This window comes from Zingiber officinale, chromosome 6B, assembly GCF_018446385.1.
Source record: "Zingiber officinale cultivar Zhangliang chromosome 6B, Zo_v1.1, whole genome shotgun sequence".
Classification (NCBI taxonomy): Eukaryota; Viridiplantae; Streptophyta; class Magnoliopsida; order Zingiberales; family Zingiberaceae; genus Zingiber; species Zingiber officinale.
The window spans coordinates 81,253,631-81,274,402 of record NC_055996.1 but is presented as its reverse complement, the minus strand read 5'-3'; the positions used below and the strand labels follow the sequence as shown (position 1 = coordinate 81,274,402).

General features: G+C 38.0%; 1 long non-coding RNA gene across 4 annotated transcripts; it reads left to right on the top strand.

Annotated features, from left to right (window-relative positions):
- The first annotated feature begins 12,980 nt into the window (after nucleotides 1-12,980).
- Nucleotides 12,981-16,101, top strand: LOC121992838. 4 transcript variants are annotated; one of them, XR_006115000.1, is made up of 5 exons: nucleotides 12,981-13,250; nucleotides 13,374-13,773; nucleotides 14,634-14,739; nucleotides 14,812-14,908; nucleotides 15,821-16,101. It is a non-coding gene; the product is annotated as an uncharacterized LOC121992838 (long non-coding RNA). The 4 variants fall into 4 exon arrangements; XR_006115002.1 differs by having other exon boundaries at nucleotides 15,575-16,101; XR_006115003.1 differs by lacking the exon at nucleotides 15,821-16,101 and adding an exon at nucleotides 15,545-15,810.
- The last annotated feature ends 4,671 nt before the right edge of the window (nucleotides 16,102-20,772 follow it).

Here is a 20,772-nt window from a genome sequence, read left to right as displayed (position 1 = left end):
TCAGTAGGAGGTAGAGAAAGTTAACCGGGAGGTTAATTAAGGTTAAATATATAAAATTATAAAAATAGTTTGCATTTCTTCTTGTTGTGTGATTAGGGTTGTAAATGAAAATATTCGTTAATAAATTTGATGTTCGGTTTGTTAAAAGCTTATTTATGTTCGTTCAATATACATAAGATTAATTAAACAAATAATCTTGAACAACTCGTTAAACTAAACAAACAAACTTGAACACATATATATTCAGCTTGTTAATATTCGTGAACAATTTTCGTGAACAATGTTCACAAATCATATTCATTAATAAAACTCTCTTCAATATACTAAATAAATAATAAAATAAAATAAAATAAAATAAACATATAAGTTTAAATTATCAAGCTCAATAACTAATCAAACAACTAAAAGTTTTAAACAATCAAATAAACTTGAATTGGGAGCTCGATAATTAACATCTAAAGGAACCAAGCTCAAGCTAAGCTCGAACCAAGCTCAAGCTAAGCTCGAACCAAGCTCAAGCCAAACTTGAATTGAGAGCTCGATTGATTTTAAGCTCAGCTTAGCTCAACTTGGTTACCTTATCAAACAAGCTTGAACATCCCAAAGTTTGGCTTAGCTCGGCTCAGTTTGTTTGCAGTCCTATGTGTGACGGTCGTGACGACGATGGATACCTTGACATAGGAATCACTTCACGTTTGATTCCCCCACCCCATCGTCTATGTCATGACTTTCTTGCCTCTTGTTTTCCCTTTATTGATCTCTCTTCACTTAATCTTCTCGTGCAATTTTGTTTTTGGATAGTGGTAGGCATGACGAGGATGATCACACTGAGGAGCTCGGACAATGAGGTGTTCGAGGTGGAGGAAGCGGTGGTGATGGAGTCACAGACCATCAAACACATGATAGAGGATGAATGCGTTGACAATGACATCCCCCTCCCCAATGTCTCCTCGTCAAGGTGGCTGAGTACTATAAGAGGCACATCTGTTGGATTGAGAAGCACTAGAGAGGGGGGGGGGGGGTGAATAGCGCTCGTGACTTTCACACGTTTTGTATTCAGAAATTCGAGTAAGAGCAGCGGAAATTAAACAAGACATAGCAAAAGACACCAAGATTTACTTGGTTCGGAGCCTAGGGTGACTCCTACTCCAAGGCCCACGCTCTTTGAACGTTTACTTTGGGCAACAACTATAATCGCGTAAATCTTTTACAACTTAAAAAATACAAGTGCTTAAAAGAGTTACAATACCGACAACACAAAAGATGAGGGAAGTTCGTCGTCAGTTGTCGGAGAAGCGGAGCGTCGTTTGAGCGTTCAAAGCAGCGTACAAGTGCACAGGATGTTCTGTTCGAGATGATGTTCGAAGCTGCTTTCCGAGGCTCCTTTTATAGGCTCTGCAGGACTGATCCAGATTCTTGAAGCTCTGGATCAGGTTTGATCCAAGACGGATCGGTCGACCGATCCCCATGTTCGGTCGACCGATTAGATGATCTTCTCCTCATCCGATCCACCCGATCCTCTCGCTCCGCTTCGATCTGGTCAATTCCTATCTCTAGTTCGGTGGATCGATAACCAGGTTCGGTCGACCGATCTCCTGGTCAAGCCCGGTCCACTCGTTGGAAATCCGTCCTGCTGCTTTGGGGGTTCGGTCGACCTATCCAAACGTTCGGTTGACCGATCCCGGTCAATTCTACTCCTGCACAAAATGTTAGTCTCCTGCAAAATAGAGTTAGAACATAACAGATAATATATTAGAAAAAGAAGTTTGACAGTCTTCGGACTGTCCGGTTCTGACTTCGGATTTCCGACCGGAAACCCTAAGTCGAACCGACGCCTACTGTTCCCTCTTTTGGGGAACGCGCCCTCACCTACTCCACTCAGGAGAGCATACCTGATGCTAGTCAGGTCCTCCAGACCTACTGGACTTTCCGCCTAAGATTACCACCCCCTAGAATTTTTTGCCACCAAGGGTTACCTCCCCCTAGGACTTATGGTTACCCCCCTTAGGATTTCCACCACCTAGGGTTACCATCCCTTAGGACCTAAGGTTGCCGCCCCTTAGAGTTTTCCTCCACCTAGGGTTACCACCCCCTAGGACCTAGAGTTACCACCCCCTAGGATTTTCCACCTGCCTAACCGCAATTAGGACTTTCCTAGAAAACCTTATTCACACATATTAGATAATAAAACAACTTAACTTTGAATCCCTTTGCCATTATCAAAACTTGGGTTCGATCGTCGGATGCTTCCCACACCAACAATCCCCCCTTTTTGATTATGGCAACGATAATTCAAAGTTAAGTAAAACAATGTTATTAAGGATTTTCAAAGATAGTATAAAAATAGGACAAGCAAAAAAAGAACTCCCCGGACAAGCAAAAAAGAACTCCCCCTTAATAAAAGCTTCTCTTTGAATTTTCTTATACTTTTGAATTTTCTTATACTCTCCCCCTTTGCCATATATCAAAATAAGCAAGAAAGTAGAGAAAAATAAAGAAATAGATCAATGGTCGTTTAAATAGAGAATTAGAAATACTTTGATAAACACTTAGATTAAATTTCCTTGTAACACTTTCAGCTAATTGACATAAAAAAGTTTTATTATTAAAAAAAAACTTTTTTCTTTTAAAGTAAATTTTGAGAACCTTTTGAAAAATACTTAGTCAAATTTAAAGTCCTTAGCCAATTTTGAAAAATTCTTTGAAAAAGTACTTAGCCAAATTTAAAAAGCTTTTGAAAAATACTTAGTTAAATTTGAAAAGCTTTTTGCAAGAACACTTAGCTTTTTAGAGGATGGTAAAGTGAACTCAAAATCTCAAAACTTAATTTTAGAAATAGATTTAGCTAAGGGAAAGTTTTGATTTGAAAAGTAACTTAGCTAAAAAGTTTGTAAAAATAGATGATAAAACTTTAAAGTATAAAATGTTAAAAAAATCTTCTAGAAAAGAACTCTTTTAGGGTTAAAAAGTTTATTTAAATTTAGCTTGATTTAAATAATTTTAGCTAAGGCCACCCTCACAAAACACATTCAAAAGTCCTATAGTCCAAGCATGAGTAAAAAAAATAAAGCTCAATACTTAATTTTCTTGGCCACATGTCTAACCATTAGCTACTAGTTGTTTACCTAGAAGGTAACAGTTTTCACTTGGTTAGTCAAGTTAAGTTAGTGATCCAGTTATATTTGACTAAGTCTGGATAACTTAACTTGATTAATGTAAGTTAGGTATTTATATCCCAGACTTATGTCGATGCACAGACATAAGCATACTGAAGTCCAGGCAGTACCCTATGCATCTCACACCATTCTAAGTGTTTTCAAACACAAGCAAGTTAACCCTAGGGTGCTTGTGAGATGCTCTGGCTGAAACTAGGGGTACATGATTTCTAGGGGTAAATTCCTGGGCTAAACCAAAGTTTTGGAAAACTAACAAAAGAGGAATTTTGAAATATTTTTCCTAGGATTTTAAAATCAATTTTGAAAACAAGTTGAGAAAATATAGTAAGCAAGTTCTATTCTACTAAGCACATCTCTATTTGTCTTCTAAGTGAACTGAACTCAAGTTCAGGTAAGGGCTTTGTGAATATGTCAGCTAGGTTTGATTTGACTCAACATAGTTAAGTACAATATTACCCTTAGCTACGTGATCCCTTACAAAGTAGTGCTTTACTTTTATATGTTTAGTCCTTGAGTGGTGAATTGGGTTTTTGGTTAGATTAATTGAACTTATATTATTTGTTTTCTGATATTCTAGTTGATAGTCTTTTAGGGTATGCATCATCCATAATAATTGAGATGCACATTCACCTAGGGCTATATATTCAGCTTCAATGGTAGATAAAGCAACACAGTGTTGCTTTCTGCTTGACGAACTTACTAGTTACTGACCTAGAAATTGACAGCTACCACTTGTGTTTTTTCTATCTGGCTTACACCCGGCATAGTCTGAGTCTGAATAGTCTGTTAGATCAAGGGTGCAAGAACTAGGGTACTATAATCCTACATTTAGGGTTCCCTTAATATACCTAAGTATTCTTTTAACGTAGGTTAAGTATGACTCTTTTGCACAAGATTGATATCTTGCACACATACCTACTGCAAAAAGAATGTTCGGTCGACTTGCAGTTAGATACAGTAGACTTCCTATCGCACTTCAATAGTATTTCAAGTCTATTGGTTTTCCTTCTAAGTCTAAATCAATTTTAATGTTGATAGCCATTGGTGGTATTAATAATTTTTGAATTATCCATTCTAAATTTTCTAATGAATTCCTTAACGTATTTAGTTTGAAAAATATAAATTCCATCTTTGGTTTGTTTAATTTATAGACCTAGGAAAAAGTTAAGTTCACCTACTAGACTCATTTCAAATTTATTTTCCATTAATTTGATAAATTCTTTTAAAAATTTGGAATTAGTTGAGCAAAAAATTATATCGTCTACATATATTTGAGCTATAAAAATATTATTTTCTAGTGTTTTTACAAATAAGGTTGGATCTATTTGATCGTGGTTGAACCCTTTAGATATTAGATAATTGGATAGACGTTCATACCAAGCCCTAGGTGCTTGTTTTAGTTCATATAGGGTATTTTTTAGCCTAAAGACATGATTTGGATTTTCTAAGTCCTCAAATCCAAGGGGTTGACTTACATATATCTCTTCTTTGATAAATCCATTTAAGAAAGCGGGTTTTACATCCATTTGACAAAACTTGAATCCTTTATGTGCTGCATAGGCCGGCAGTATCCTAATGGATTCAAGTCTGGCTACAGGGGCATAAGTCTCATCATAGTCTAACCCTTCTACTTGGTTGAACCCCTTAGCTACCAACCTTGTTTTGTTTCTAACTACTTCACCCTGATCATTTAACTTGTTCCTAAAAACCCATTTAGTATCAATTATTGTCTTGTTAATGGGTTTAGATACTAATTCTCAGACCTGATTTCTTTCAAATTGGGCTAATTCCTCTTGCATTGCTAGTGTCCAGTCTGGGTCGGGTAGGGCTTCGTCTATAGTTTTGGGTTCAATTTTGGAAATCAGGGCTATTTGGCTTAGGTTCCTATAGGATGACCTAGTTCTGACTCCTAGAGTTGGATCACCCAAAATTTGGTCAGATGAGTGATTAGTATTTGTTCTTGTTGGTCTTATAGTTGAGTCAGTAATTGGTTCTTGTAATTCACTAGGTTCAAGTGGAATTTCTTCATCATCTTCTAAATTTCTTGAGTTAATATTTTCTATATTGATATTTTCATTTACTACATTTGGTAAGTCTTTATCAAAGATTATATTTGTGGTTTCTTCAAATTTTAGGATATTTTTGTTATAAACCCTATATGCCCTACTAGTTATTGAGTACCCTAAGAATATTCCTGGGGTTATTTTTGATGTAAATTTTCCTAAATAGTCTTTGGTGTTTAAAATAAATACTTTACAGCCAAATACTTTTAAATAGTTTAAGTTAGGAATTTTATTATAATATATTTCATAAGGTGGTTTATTTTGATATTTATTAAGTAAAATTCTATTTTGTATATAGCAGGCTGTATTAATTGTCTCAGCCCAGAATTGGTTAGATAGTTTATATTCATTCAACATGATCCTAGCGACTTCTTGTAGGGTTCTGTTTTTCTGTTCTACTAGACCATTTTGTTGGGGGGTCCTAGAGCATGAGTATTCATGTTTATAGCCATTAATTTCACAAAATTCAATAAATTTATGGTTTTCAAATTCTCCCCTATAGTCACTTCTAATTCTTTTTATTTGAGTGTCTTTTTCATTTTCTATTAATTTGCAAAAGATTTTAAAAACTTCAAAGGTTTCATCTTTAGTTTTTATGAATTTTATCCAAGTAAATCTTGAGTAGTCATCGATTATTACTAAGCAATATTGATTTTTGCTTAGTGACTTGACTCTGTATGAATCAAACAAGTCTAGGTGAAAGAGCTCAAGTATTGAATTTGTTCTGTTTAGGTTGGTTAACTTATGGTTTGACTTGATTTGTTTACCTTATTGACAAGCATCACAAGTTGAATTTTCAATAAATTTTAATTTAAGCAGACCTCTAACTAAACCATTTTGACTCATTTTTGAAATGAGTCTAGTATGAGTGTGACCCAGTCTCCTGTGCCACAACTAGGTTTCCTCTTGTTGTGTCAATAGACACTCTTGTGAGGAGGTAGGTAGGTCTATTGTATAAATATTCCTTTTCCTAATTCCCTTAAGTGTGATTTCAGGATTATTAATATTCTTAATTATGCATTCAGTTTTTGAAAAAATGACTGAGTATCCTGAGTCACATAACTGGCTAATACTAAGTAAATTGAAACTAAATTGTTCAACTAATAATACTTTTTGAATATATAAATCGGAATTTAATTGGATATTACCTATTTTGATTACCTTAAGGGTTTCGTCGTTGCCGAACGCAACCGACCCTAGGTTCTTGAGTTTCAGTTTAGTGAATTTCAGTCTGTCTCCAGTCATGTGCCTGGAGCATCCACTATCTAGCGTCCATTGATTTAATTCTTTATATTCCTACATAAAGTATTTGATTTGGGTCAATTTGATGGATTTAGAAGATAGTTTGACTGAAATTAACTTAATGTTCCATCTCACCCAGTCTAGATGATCAATCATGGTATTCCTATGGGTGTTTGTAAGATAGTTTATTAAGTTAATTGGTTTAAGTTAATTTATTCTATTTAGCTGATTAAGTTAATTTCAATTAAAAGTGATTAAGTTAGTTAAAATTTAGTTGATTATTTAAGTTAATTAAGTTAATTAATTATTAAGTTAAATTATTAATTAAGTTAGTTAAGTTTATTTATTTAAAATTATTAATTAAGTTTAGTTAAATCTATTTAGTTAAAATTGACTAAGTTCAACCTAGATCCATCTCACCCGATTCTAAGTTATCAATCAGGGAACTTTGAATAGCTTTGTGAGATGGTTATCTTAATTTAGATTATTTCTATGGATTAATTTACATTTGAGTTAAACTTAGGTTTTTCAATTGGTTAATTAAATATACATTTCGAAGATTGACTCCCAGGTTGTGGCGAGGCACTAGGCCTTCTTGGGTATGAGATCATCCACCACTTCTAGACAGAGTCTTTCAAAGAAAATATATATTTAATTTCCCTCTTGAAATCCCTAAGTTTAACTAAACAAGTATAAATTACGCCTAGGTCCTTAATCTATCCTAGTCTAAACATGCTTATTACAAAAAAAGTAAACAAACATCAAGCAATTTTATCTATTTATTAAGATCGTTTTTCTATTGGATCCCCCTGGATCATAGCCTCGATATGGTCTATCAAGGTAACGTATTTGATCCTTGGGGACCAAATATTGACCAAGTCCAACTTGATTGACCAAGTTGGACTTAGGTACCCATGCTTGGACTATCTTTCTATTCGGTCTGTTAACAAACGATAAATAAGACCGATATTTCTTTTTAGCTTTAAATCCTAGTCCGAATCGATTGTATACGATTTTCTATTTTTCAAGAATCAAATCAAGATTCTTGGAATCCAGTGTAAACTGTTCCAATGTAGTCTTCAAATCCTTGACTTGAATTTTCAGGTTGGAGTTCTCTTCCTCAATTTTTTGGACTTAAGTTGACGTTCCAGTCTGAACAAAGTCAGCCAAGGATTCTGTATTAGTCACTTCTTTAAGGGATGTTACTTCCTTTAGAAGTGACTTGATCCGAACATTAGACTTAGCTAGTTTACGCATTAAGTAATTTATTAAATTATACAAATGAAATTTACTTACAGAGGAGTTCGGCCCTTCAAAAACGGATATAGATCCGTGGCTTCTCTCGAATTCAGTTTCTGATTCATTCTCGCTTCCAGATTCATTGATTTGGTCTCAGGCCGTCATTGCAAGGAAACTCGTCTGTTCGAGTTCTTCGCCGTCGAACTCTTCCGAAGAAGACTCGTCCCAAGTCGCTTTCAGGGCCTTCTTCCTTCTTGGTTTCTTCGCATCTTTTTGATTCGGGCAGTTGGCCTTGATATGCCCCTTTTGGTTGCATCCGTAGCACGTCATCTCGAACTTCACCTTTGGTTAGGCCTGCTTGGATTGGATTACCTTTTTGACATCCTTCTTGTTGAAGCCCCTCTTCTTTCTGTAGAGTTTCCTCACTAGGTTGACGAGTTCGGCCGTGAGCTCATCGTCATCGTCGTCCGAATCTGGTTCTTCTTCTGATTCCGGTTTGGTTCTGCGCTTTGCTTTAGCTTCCTGGGTTTTGCTTGTACCTGCAACCAAAGCTATACCCTTCTCAGCCGGACGTGAGTTAATCTGTTCATGTAATTCAAATTATGCAAATAACTCATCTAACTTGATTGAAGAGAGATCCTTAGAAATCTTGTATGCATCAACCATGGATGCCCACAAGGTATTCCTCAGAAAGGCGTTTAAGGCATACCTCAATATGTCGCGGTTCTCCACCCTTTGACCGATTGCGTGGAGTTCGTTCAATAGGTCTTGTATGCGGGCATGCAGTTGGCTTGCCGTTTCATTTTCCTACAATTTAATGTTATATAGTTTATTTAAAATAATGTCTCTCTTGCTTATCTTTGTGTCTGATGTACTCTCGTGTAGTTCGATCAGCATTTGCCACATCTCCTTTGCATTTGAGAAAGGTTCTACTCTGTTGAGTTCTTCCTTAGTCAGGCCACACTGGAGGGTGCATGCCACTTTGTCATTTGCTTCTACCTTCTTGATTAGGGCTACATCCCAGTTCTCGCAAGGTATTGGCTTGTCAGCGCCGTCAGTTGGTAGTTCAAAGCCGGTTTTGACGATCATCCAGACTTCAAAGTGAGTCTGGAGATACGCTTCCATTCGGCCCTTCGAGTAACCGAAGTCATCTCCGGTGAAGAGCGGTGGGCGAGCAGTGCTATACCCTTCTTGCAGAGCCATGAAAATTTACGATAGTACTTGCACACAAATCAAACAAAAAACTTGTCCCAGGAATAGTTCCTGGATTAGCAGCGCGGTTTAAAACAAGAATAAAAGACGGTCTCGAGTGGTGTTGCACTGACTTCGAGACAAGAATCTGATTACGAAAAACTAGATCGGAAGACGGTAAGAATACCTATTCCGATTGACTCCGAAAAGGTTGAAAAACACCATGAAAAATTTGCTTGATTGGTGGTTACACCAAATCAAAGCGACCTCGCTCTGATACCAATTGTTGGATCGAGAAGCGTTAGAGGGGAGGGGGGGGGGGGTCAATAGCGCTCGTGGCTTTTACATGTTCGTATTCAGAAATTCGAGTAAGAGCAGCGAAAATTAAACAAGACACAGCAAAAGACACCAAGATTTACTTGATTTGGAGCCTAGGGTGACTCCTACTCCAAGGCCCACGCTCGTTGAGCGTTTACTTTGACAACAACTATAATCGCGTATATCTTTTACAACTTAAAAAATACAAGTGCTGAAAAGAGTTACAATACCGACAACACAAAAGATGACGGAAGTTCGTCGTCAGTTGTCGGAGAAGCGGAGCGTCGTTTGAGCGTTCGGAGCAGCATACAAGTGCACAGGATGTTCTGTTCGAGATGATGTTTGAAGCTGCTTCCTGAGGCTTCTTTTATAGGCTCTGCAGGACTGATCCAGATCCTTGAAGCCCAAGGAACATGGTTGGATATTGGTTTTGAAAATGATTTTAAAAGGCTTTTGCAAACTTTGGTGAAGACTATCTTTTGATAGTATTCATCATTGAAAAGTTAGACACAAACTAGGAGAAAACATTAAAGTTTTCAAGAGTTTTCAAATTTGTGTCAATCTTTGAAAATAAGAAGTATTTTCATATAAAACTATTTTTCCCTGATAGAGTATACCCTAAAGAGTATCTACATAAATTTTCATGATTTTTGTAATTTTGTAGAATTTTTGGGGAGTTTCTGAATTTCGCTGAAATTAAATTTCAGAAAAATCAGAAACCTGATCGATTAGCCGATTGATTGGGATGGTTTTAATAGATCAGTCGATCGATTGGGAAGCCAATTCCCGTGAACAGAGGGTCAGTGGATCGATCAACCGATAAATTAACCCAGGCTGGATCGATCAGCCGATCGATTCAGAGGGAATTTCTGCAAGCAGTAGCTTGCGGAATCGATCAATGGATCGATTGAAGTAGCTTCAATCGATTGAGTCCCAACTTCAATCGATTGGGAAGTCTGATTATGACTAGAAAAGCCTTATTTCAGCACATTAAGCCACTTCAAGTTCCAATAACCATTCCGAATCCCTTGAAATACATTTGTATACATTTAGGGGGAGTTTTCTTGATGAAAACATGTATGGATTGGTTAAGATAAATCAAAGTGAAGTTTAGGATGGGGTTTAAGTTCAATTTCGAATTTTGGAACCTCAAAACTTCAAGTTTTGATTTTCAAGGGTCATTAACCATTCCTAACTCTTTGGAATACACTTATATACATTTAGGGGGAATTTTCATGATGAAAGTAAGTATGGATTGGTTAAGGTAGACTTAGGTGAAGTTTAGGTTGGGGTTAGTTTCACTATTGAATCTTGAACCTCAAAACGTCAAGTTTTGATTTTCCTAACTGTTTAGGAACTCCAAGTCATTGTTGGTGCAATGACAGAAGTTTAACCATATCTTTAGGGGGCATTACTCCTTGAATGCATGGAAATTTATCTTGAAGGACCTTGGAAGGGGGTTAAACCTTCGTGATGGATAATACTCAGGATCGAGTATTAGGGAACAATGGAATACTGGTTATCTTCATTACTAGGATGATAAATGCTCTCGGATGAGCATTGTAGAGTAGTTTACTGCTCAAGGGGGAGCATTGGATTAATGAAGGGGATCGGACCTTCATTATTAAAGTGAAAAATGCTCTTGGATGAGCATTGTGAAGAAGATTACTGCTCAAGGGGGAGCATTGAATACAATGAATGGGAGTTTCATTGGGAAGTTGATGCATGCTCTAGGATGAGCATTGTGAAGTGAAGTAGAGCTCAAGGGGGAGCTTAGGTGGCAATGAAGAATATGAGATCTTTATTGTGGAGTCGTTAACAACATATGAGGTTGTAAACAACGTAGAGTTAACTCTTATGGTGAAGAGTTTGTTTTTAGTTTTTGATGTGTGACAAAGAGGGAGAATGGAAGGTTAAGTTAGGCCTTCATCCCAAGAAGGTGGAGTTTTCTCTCTAGGAAAGGGAGAGAATGAAGGAAATCTTCATTCATGCCTTGTCATGAAAGGGTTAAGGCTATGAGATTTAGCTTAGTGATAAAGAAGAGGTTAAGGCTATGGGACTTAGCCTTGGTATAAAGAAGAGGTTAAGGCTATGAGATTTAGCCTTGTGATAAAGAAGAGGTTAAGGCTATGAGATTTAGCCTTAGTATAAAGAAGAGGTTAAGGCTATGAGATTTAGCCTAACTTAGAGGTATTGTCAAACATCAAAAAGGGAGAGATTGTTGGGGCAATTTTCCTAGGTTAAGTTTGACCAGTTTGACTAAGCTTGAGTTGAGTCAAGCTTGAGTCAGGATTTGAGTTTTGATGTTTGACAATATAAGGAGATTGCTGGAGCAATCGTCCGGTTGTGGAGATGGTCAAAGGGTTGACCAAGTTGATGAGAATACAAGTCAAGTAGGTCAAAGTTGACAGGAGACTTGACTGGGAAATTTCAAACTAGATGTTAGGCATTTGGAAAGTCCTAGTGAGGAGCTAGGCAGGAGAAAGTCCTGGTAAGGAGCGAGGCAACAGGAAAGTCCTAGTGAGGAGCTAGGCAGGAGAAAGTCCTGGTGAGGAGCCAGGGCAATGGGAAAGTCCTAGTGAGGAGCTAGGCAGGAGAAAGTCCTGGTGAGGAGCCAGGCAGTTGGAAAGTCCAAGTGTGATCTTGGCAAAAGGTATAAGTCCAAGCATGTGGTCTTGGCAAGGTAAGTCCTGGTATGACTTGGCAAGAAAGAACTTGACAAATAGGATGAGGCCGAAGGAAGCTCCTGAAGGCAAGATGTGAAGGATGGGAGATATCCGAGGGACGCAAGGCTGATGGAGGATGCTAGAAGGCTAGTTCGAGGTTGGTCGGGTGTGGCCAAATGCTAGGCATGGAGACCCAACAGGTCACGGTTGACCAGGAGTTGGGTTGGAGATTTTGGACTTGAGTTTGAGTCAAGTCCAGGCTGGTCAATCGATCGGGCGATCGATTGAACCAGGGTCCAATCGATCGACTGATCGATTGGAGTGTGCTGCGATTATGGGAAGGCCAAATCGATCGGTCGATCGATTGGGATGTGGAATCGCGAGCACAGAGGCTTTCCCAATCGATCGGGCAATCGATTGGGAGTTGCCAATCGATCGGTCGATCTATTGGGCAGCAGAAGCTCTCACGCGGATGCGAGAGCACAGAAAGGTTCTGAATTGATCGGACGATCGATTCAGGAAGTCCCAATCGATCGGTCGATCGATTGGGAAGTGATCGTTGCGCAGGATGCAGGTGATGAACGGCTGCGATGGAGCGGTGCTGATATGGCAATCGATTGGGGATGAATTCGATCGATTGGGAGCACTGTTTAAAGTCTGGGCGGAGCGTTTTCTTCGCCAGATCTTTGCGATTTCTTTCCTGCAAGCTTACAGCGATCTTCAGTGACTTTCTCCGATCTTCACCGCCAGTTCTTGAAAGCTCTTAGGAGTGTTTTCTCAAGGTTCAAGAGGCAACAACAAACAACAAGTAAGCAAGAATAAGTAGTGTTTTCAGTTGTATCTTGTACTCTCTTCTTGTATTTTTGTTTGTGTTGTTGTGTGAATTTGTACGAGACTTCTCCACCTCCGGCTTTGACCGATAAGGAGTGTTTCATTAGTGGAGATAGCGTATCGTGTGTGAATCCTTAGATTTGTCACCTCTTCTTGAGGTGGATACCAAGTAAACTCTAGTTGTTAGCATTGTGAGTATTTGTCTTCGTGTATTCCGCTGCACAATAACAAGACGAAGTAAATCGACGCAAGTGCGACAAAACGTTATTCCCCCTCCCTCTAGCAAGCACATCCGTCCAACACTAGTCTCCTCGATCATTCCTCCGCATCGCCCACGACCCAATCCCTAACCCTTCAAAGCCACCAAAACTTTCATGCCTCTTCCGACGCTATCATTCTTGTTGCTTAGGGTTGTCCAATTGTGCGCCCAGTAGCCGATCCTTTCCTTCATTGGGTTAACAAAAAGATTCTAACGGTGAGTCTTCAGAAGGGTTACCGTAGCCCTTCTACTTCTAAAGCTGACGGTGAGTCTTCGGAAGGATTCCATTGTATTTTCCAAAGCTTAATTTTTTTCCACCCTATAAGCAAGATCCCTCATTTTGCTCTTTTTCTTCACCATCGCTGTTCACTATTTTCCCTCGCGCCAGATGATGACGAGGGCAGAGGAATTGGGAGGCGTATAGACAATCGCAATCCGACTCTTCTTCTCTTCTCCCAATCTCCACTTGCTGGATCTTCTCTACAATCACCTCGTTCACCACATAAAGGTAAATAGTCATAAATCTGATTGCTAGTGGGGTGGAGGCAGTTCCTGTGGAGGATGATGTTGCCGTTGATGTGATTGAGGAGATAGAGCCGCCTTCGGTCGCGGTGCCCTTCTCCAGGCTATTTTCCTGCGTAGATGAGCTCGATTGGGTGCTGATGGTGGTCGGGGCTATACTGCCCTGCCCAAGGGGGGTGGCGCTAGTGGTCTACTTGTATTTCTTTGGAAGGGTCATCAACTTGCTCGACTCTCAGAGTGAGGCGCTGTTTGGTAAAATCAAGCAGGTATGTTGGACACTAGTACTTCACTTATTTTATCTTTTCTCCTTGGTTTAAGATTTTTGATTTCTGGATTGTCTAATGGAAGGAAAAAATCATCCTTATATGAGTTGATGCATTGAACTTTTATGCTTTATAAGCATACTACGACATCAACAATGACTTTTAGCAGTTTGGCTTTTAGTAGTTTCAGTAATTTGCAGAACATACCATGGCCAAATTTCAAGTTACAATGTGTTTGAAACTACAAAAGTTGTGGCAAGCAATTGTCAGTTAGAAAGTTTTGTTAAGTTGAACATATGCTTTCATCTTTTGGTTGAACGATGCTATTATGTAATCAGTACTTAGAGAAAGTAATAGTACTTGGGAAAATTGAGTTCATTCTTATATTCTTTCAAAGTTAATCTAAATCTTGGATGCACTTCCTCTTTTCAATATGCCGATGCCTTGGTTATCATCAAGATGACAAAGGAGCTTAGGACGTCAATGTTATGATAACATTTGTGCATGGTAGCCCAGATGTTAACTTTGTTATTCGTTTAGCGCTTAATCCATTTATAATTTAGTTAAATGATAATGTCCTCGTTAATTTACTATTAACTATGCTGAGACTATATTATACTGTTTTAACAACATAAACCCAAATACTTGGTCAGCATTATCAGTGATAGGTCATCTCTTTCATTTAGATCTTGCCATTTAGTGTAGGCCTGTGAGAGATATTGCTTTGCGTAGCTATGAATTATGGAATTTATTATCTCTTGTAAGATATAATATTGACCCGATTGTACTCAATGGTTCTAGCTCCTAATCAAAATTCTTTCATATTAGCAACTGGATTAAGACATTTTTTAATCCATTCTTAGGTATCTCAAAAGGGATTGATAGGCATAACACTAGTAAGCCATTGGTTTGTGCCTTGCTCTAACACCAAAGAAGTTGCAATCTCTCACTAGATTTCATGTTTGGATGGTGAGCTCTGTCACTCACCTCTCTTTTCTTTTCTAATGATAATTATTCATGTGTGAAATAATTTTATTGTAGGTTCACGAACCCCTTAACTCAAGGGGACTATCCTTTCACAATGAGAGCACTTGTTGGGGATCGCCTTCCAAAGTTTAGCACAGAACAATCTCAACTTGTTAAGTCATCATTTGATTTCATTGAACTTAATTACTATACCGCATACTTTGCTGATTCTATTTCACTCTAACATCATTTTATCTTGTATGCTCTTTTGGTGTTGATTTTTCATGATTGTATGGATTTATATAAGTGTATGAATGTAAACAAAGGAGATTTTGTTCGTTTGTTTGCTAAAACTACTTTTGAGTTCAAAAACCTGTCATTGTGTTCAATGTATAGAGTTTGATAGAAAATGTGTTCGTTTATAATCTGTTGAGCTTTTTCATTATGGCATTGATTTATGGAGTGTGGGCATCGAAAGTAGGCTTTTGTCTTTTGTTTACTAAAAAAACAAGTTCCTTTTTAAACTTTCATTCTATTATGTCCTATAGGTTTATTACTATCCCTTAGCTTTTTAATCATATCCATTGATTATTTATTAGATTTCTTATTTGTATCCAGGATATATATTATTTATTTACACATTCTTCTTGAGAAGTGAAAAATTTAAGTCATGATATGAATTTCCCTCAACTATTTTAGTTTGATTTGTTTTTATTTGTTGCTTGAATGCAAGTTTATAGTAATCACTATAAAATTCAAATTTAGCAGAAGTTTTGTTGAGTACTGATGAAGCTTTTATGTGGACTAGAGTTTCTGATCTCTGGCCATTCCGTGGCAGATACACATAATGGTAATCATGATCAGGTTTCAACAACTCGAGCTTCATTGTTGGTTTCAACTATTAAGTAGTTTTGTATTATTTTGTAATTTTGTGCAACAAGTTATATGAAATCTAGATTTATCTCGTCTGTACCTCAATCAAGATTTTCTAATTGCTGTATGGTGTAAACTGTGATCCTTATTTTTAACTTTAAGAGTGGAAATTTATTTTGCATAATACCGATGATATTATTTTCTGTGGCAGATACACAGTGGTAGGTGTTTTTTTCTCAGTCTCAAGCCGACAATCCTTTATGAGTGTAGCTAGTAGAAGTAAGCATGCAAATCGTTGCCTTCGAGGTTGGCTAGCTATTTTGTGTTCTTTCATTTTAAATTTGAATGTCACTATATATTTTTAAACAGAACTATTTAGTCTTTGAAATCATTAGTTAAATTCTACTTTGTAGTTGAATTTTACTTTGTAGCTGAATTCTCTTGTAAATATCAATATCTATTTTATAATTGGATTTTATTGTTTTGGTAAAATTCTATTGTTTTGGTATGAGTTTGAAATCATTAGTCGAGTTGATTAATTGTTATTATATGTCAAATTCAAATCTGGACATGGTAAAAGAAAAATAGTAATTTTGTAAATATAAAAATAATGATTTTGTAATTAATTTTTAAAATTTTTTTATTTTAAAAAGACAAGGGTTTTAAAGTGTGTTATAAAAGTGTTGTCTTTGCAAAAAAAAATAACAACGCATTTAAAGCATTGAAATAACATTGTTTTTGCAAAAAAAAATGACAACGCTTTTAAAGCATCGCAAAAACATTGTCTTTGCTACAAACGACAACGCTTTTAAAGTATTATAGTTAAGTGGACTTTTAATAACAGTGTCTTTAACAACATTTTTTTAGGTATATACATAATGCTTTTAAAGCATTGTCTATTAGCTATTTTGTTGTAGTGGAAGAGACGACGTGATCCAAGAGAGGAAACCCTGACTCAACTTTGTGCTTAGCTGCGAGGGCAACCCGATGGCACAAAGTGAGGGAGAGGAGCAACCGGAGGGCCTGTTGTCTAGTGGCCTTTTGTTGTTGTTTGGCGATTTGATAACTGATGGGAGGCAACGCCAAAGTAGGGGGTGCTAATAGTAGGGATGGTTGCCAATAGTGGTGGCTTGCGGTGACATAAAGGGGGTGATGACCCTCTTTGGGTGGGTGACAACAAGAGAGGGAGAGGGAGAGCCCTAATCATAATCATGTTCTTTCAATGAATAATTAATTAATTTCTTCTCCTCATGGAGGGGTATATATATACTTCTTCACAATAACTTGGGTAGCAAGTGATCTCCTAAAATGAAAACCCAATAGTAGCTCGATCTGTTATTATTAAACTTGGTTTAAAACAAACCAACTTCATTCAAAACCAAATCACTCTTGGTTTAATATTAAATCAAACCAATTTTTGTTCATAAATAAACCAAAAAGGATCCAACCTTGCCTAAGAGGCATGACCCACCATCATTTTTAGTGGACAAATATCTTTCATATTTACCCCTTATCTGGTCCTACTAGACTTAGTCTATCTTAATTTGAGAATCTAATTCCCAAAATTATTTTAAGACTTTCAAATATACTTGTAGTAAGTGTAATCCGATTCCCGAGCTATTAACCATCCATAATTAACTATTAATTATGGATCAATTATGAGTGGTACTTAGTAGTATATCATGATCCCTAATTAATTAGAAAATCAAAGTTGATCCTAAAATTATTCTGAACCCTTTAGCAGCTATAATTATCAGAGCCTCTATTTCTTTCACTCATCTTATACCCACTTGGTTTAGAATATGGTCTATGTATCTATCTCCACTAGGCTAACTACGTCACACCTAGATGATATAGTAGTTCCTTGTCCTATGGTTCAAATTACTCAAACATGTACCCAAGAAGACCATCCTCTTGACGTGTAATGCTTTGGCCAAAGACTTATGAGTACTAATCCTGACAAGAGTCCATAGGGTATAAGTCTCCTTATAAAATGAGTACCGAATCCTTTGTGGACTATTCAAACACCTTCAGCCATATTAACTTATACCCAATTATCCTAGACCTACACCTCCTAGGAGATGATTGTCAAGATGTCAAACCATAAGCCTCAATAACCAAGTTGACTTGAATACCTTAAGTCTAAGAAAACTTATACTCAAGCTGCAATGAGATTTTCATTGACATGTAGACAATCATATGAAGTCTCATAGCATGTTACATATAATGAACTAGTTATCCTTAACCAACATCCATATGTTAACTCTCAGCATCTCAATATTTCTAGCCAGTGATGATCGACTACTTGAAAAAATCTAGGATCATAACATATGCTATCTTATAGAATTGTTGATGTCCAATCTCATCAATTCATCGACTAAATAATATTTTAATATATACATAATTATACATGGAGAGATACCCACTAATTATAATCCAATCATAATTTCTCTCATGATATGTATTGTATTATGGACTTCATTAATTGAGTTTAAGGTCAATACCATATATATATAATGCATACTAAAATAAGAAATTTTATTTATCTAATAAATAATATAATATCTAAGGTGATTGTCTTAAGATACTTTTCAAATATGATAAAGGTTGTGATGGAGGTCAGGATGGTCGTATCTGAATCCAGCGGTCTAAAATAGATGCCTTGCAGGCTAACCTGATAGCCCAGAAGCTCCAACAAGCGAACAAGAAGGCCAAGCTCAAAGGCTATCTAACTGGGAAGTGAAGGAATTCTATGATTTGCTAGGCAGTCACACCCTTAAGATGGTTCGTTATGGGATTAATGGAGCCACCAAACAGCTTTGTGAGGCCGGGCACTTGCCCGCTGACTTACCCAAGAACACTATAAGCTTGCAAAAGGTCTGCAACAATATTCCCGAGGAGGATCTTGCCGACTATCATAATTTGATTATATTTAGTTTCTTGTAATCCCATGATGACGTATTTAGCCAAATTTTAAAATGGATTGAAAGTTTTTGTAAAATACCGGAAATAGGCGAATATTAATAAGGGAATTTTCCGGAATTTTTGGAAATTTTCCGGGAATTTTTCGGAGCTCGTACGGATAAGTTCACGGGGATAAAAACGGGGCCCGGAAAAGCCTGTTTAGGTTACCCTGTTTTAATGAGGAAAAATTTTATTTTCTTTTCCTTTTCTTTTTCTTTTTCTTTTTCTTTATATTTTCTTCTCTTCCTCGCCGTTTCCTTCCCTTCGCGCGCGCCTTCTCCCCGTGCCCTAACCGGCAGCACGAGCGGTTCCTCCTACCCGAGTACAAAACCCCTCGGCAAGGGTTTTGCTTCTTTTCCTCCTCTCCTCTGCCTCCCGTTTTCCTTTCTCTCCTTCTCCACAGCAGCGACGCCGACTCCACAGCATAAGCACAGGCGTCGCGTGAGCCACTGCCGATCCTCTGCCGCCGGCGACGAGAGCAGCACCGCCGCCTCACGAGACATCGCTGCCATTCTCCCTTCTTTCCTCTGTGCCAGCCACTGAGCGCCGACGCCTCTGCCCTGCCACCTCGCGCCGCCACCACTGCCGACGCCGACCCTTTCCTTGCTGCCACTCTAGGTAACGGATTGGTGGGGTTTTTGTGCTTTGAGGGGTGTTTCTAATTTCCGGCAGCCACCTTCTAGCGGTAAACAACCCTATTGAGCAGCAACTCTTGGATTCCAGCAGCGAGGTTGATTTGGATTTCTAGGTTGTGGAACTTGAGGTAAGGCTTAGGGTTTGTTTTTGTTTTCAATTCTGTGATCTAGTTCTTAACCCTGCCGTGAGCAGCACTTGGGTTGTGTGAAAGGTTATGCTAACTAAGGGTGGTAGTCTCTAATTTTAGATTCAATTCGACGGTGGTGTATCTGGTTTCAGCGGCTGCCCCTGTCCCGACAACAACTACTTGTTGTGGATCAATAGAGGAGACTTTGGTGTTGAGGTAAGATATTTAATTAGGTTGGATTAGGTATGAGTTAGATTTTTGTAATTGGTTGTATATATATAATTGGAATTGGTCTGATAGTATGATTAGGGTTAAGGTAAGTTAACCCTAGTTAATTGTTGGATTTATGTTAGCTTCTCGTGGATTTGATTTAGCTATTTTATCTATATGAAGTTAGCTAAACCTGGAAACTATAAATATTACAGGACCTTGATGCGAGACGAGTATCTCGGAGTCAGATTTGGACCTTTCTATTTTCGGAGGCGGGTACTTTTGACTTTTTGTCTTTGATATGCTTAGTAATGAAATTAACATATTGCATCAATTGTGTTCCATATCTATTTCGGTTAATCACTACCCAAATCTTGGTACGTGCTTGATTGATTGATTGATTTGCATCTCATGTATATTTTACCTGTTTATACATGCTTATAGGGGGTAGTGATATACCATGCTTCACCATGTTCAGGACCTAGGTTTTTATACCTTCTGTGTACCTTTGATTCGATATGATTCGTTGACCTAGGGTGCACTTTTCTATATATATGGATTAGGTCAGGATGTTTATATGGTTATTGCCATGCATCATTTGCATGATTGCATGCTGTGCGATAGTCCGCTCCATTATTGTTGAGCACATCGCCAGTTACATGGATCTGCACACACCACCACTCATGGGTTAGTGGTCGATTCAGGCAGTGTTGCAGCAGGGACTCTGTTAGGCACCGTTGGTCCGCTCATGGGTAGTGTGACACAACGTGTTATCCGGCAGGGATTCCTCCCCGTCTTTGAGTACCGGGAGATGAGAGCATTGCGCTCCCCCATTTATGATTTGGGGTAGGAGGATAGGTGTACTCCGACAGCATTCCGTCCACTCGGTCACTCATCAGGAGTAGTGACGACAGAGTGCACGGTTGTCACAGCCCTACCCACTCGGCCTCACTTTTGTATGAGATGATCGACTGGCGTCAGGGGTGACCAGGACACATCATTGACATCATATGCATGATGCATTTATTGCTTGTGTTTGTGTTTGCTGCATTTATATGCTGCATATTGTTTGGAAACCTATGTTTGACATGCATACAGGATTTCCTTATCCCTCGAACTGTTTGACCTTGTACTCAGGACCTGGTTAGTACAGTATTCTCCTGTTTACTTCAGATGCATTTTTATCTTTCTTATCAGGAGACTGTATGCATGATTAGTGCTAGGTG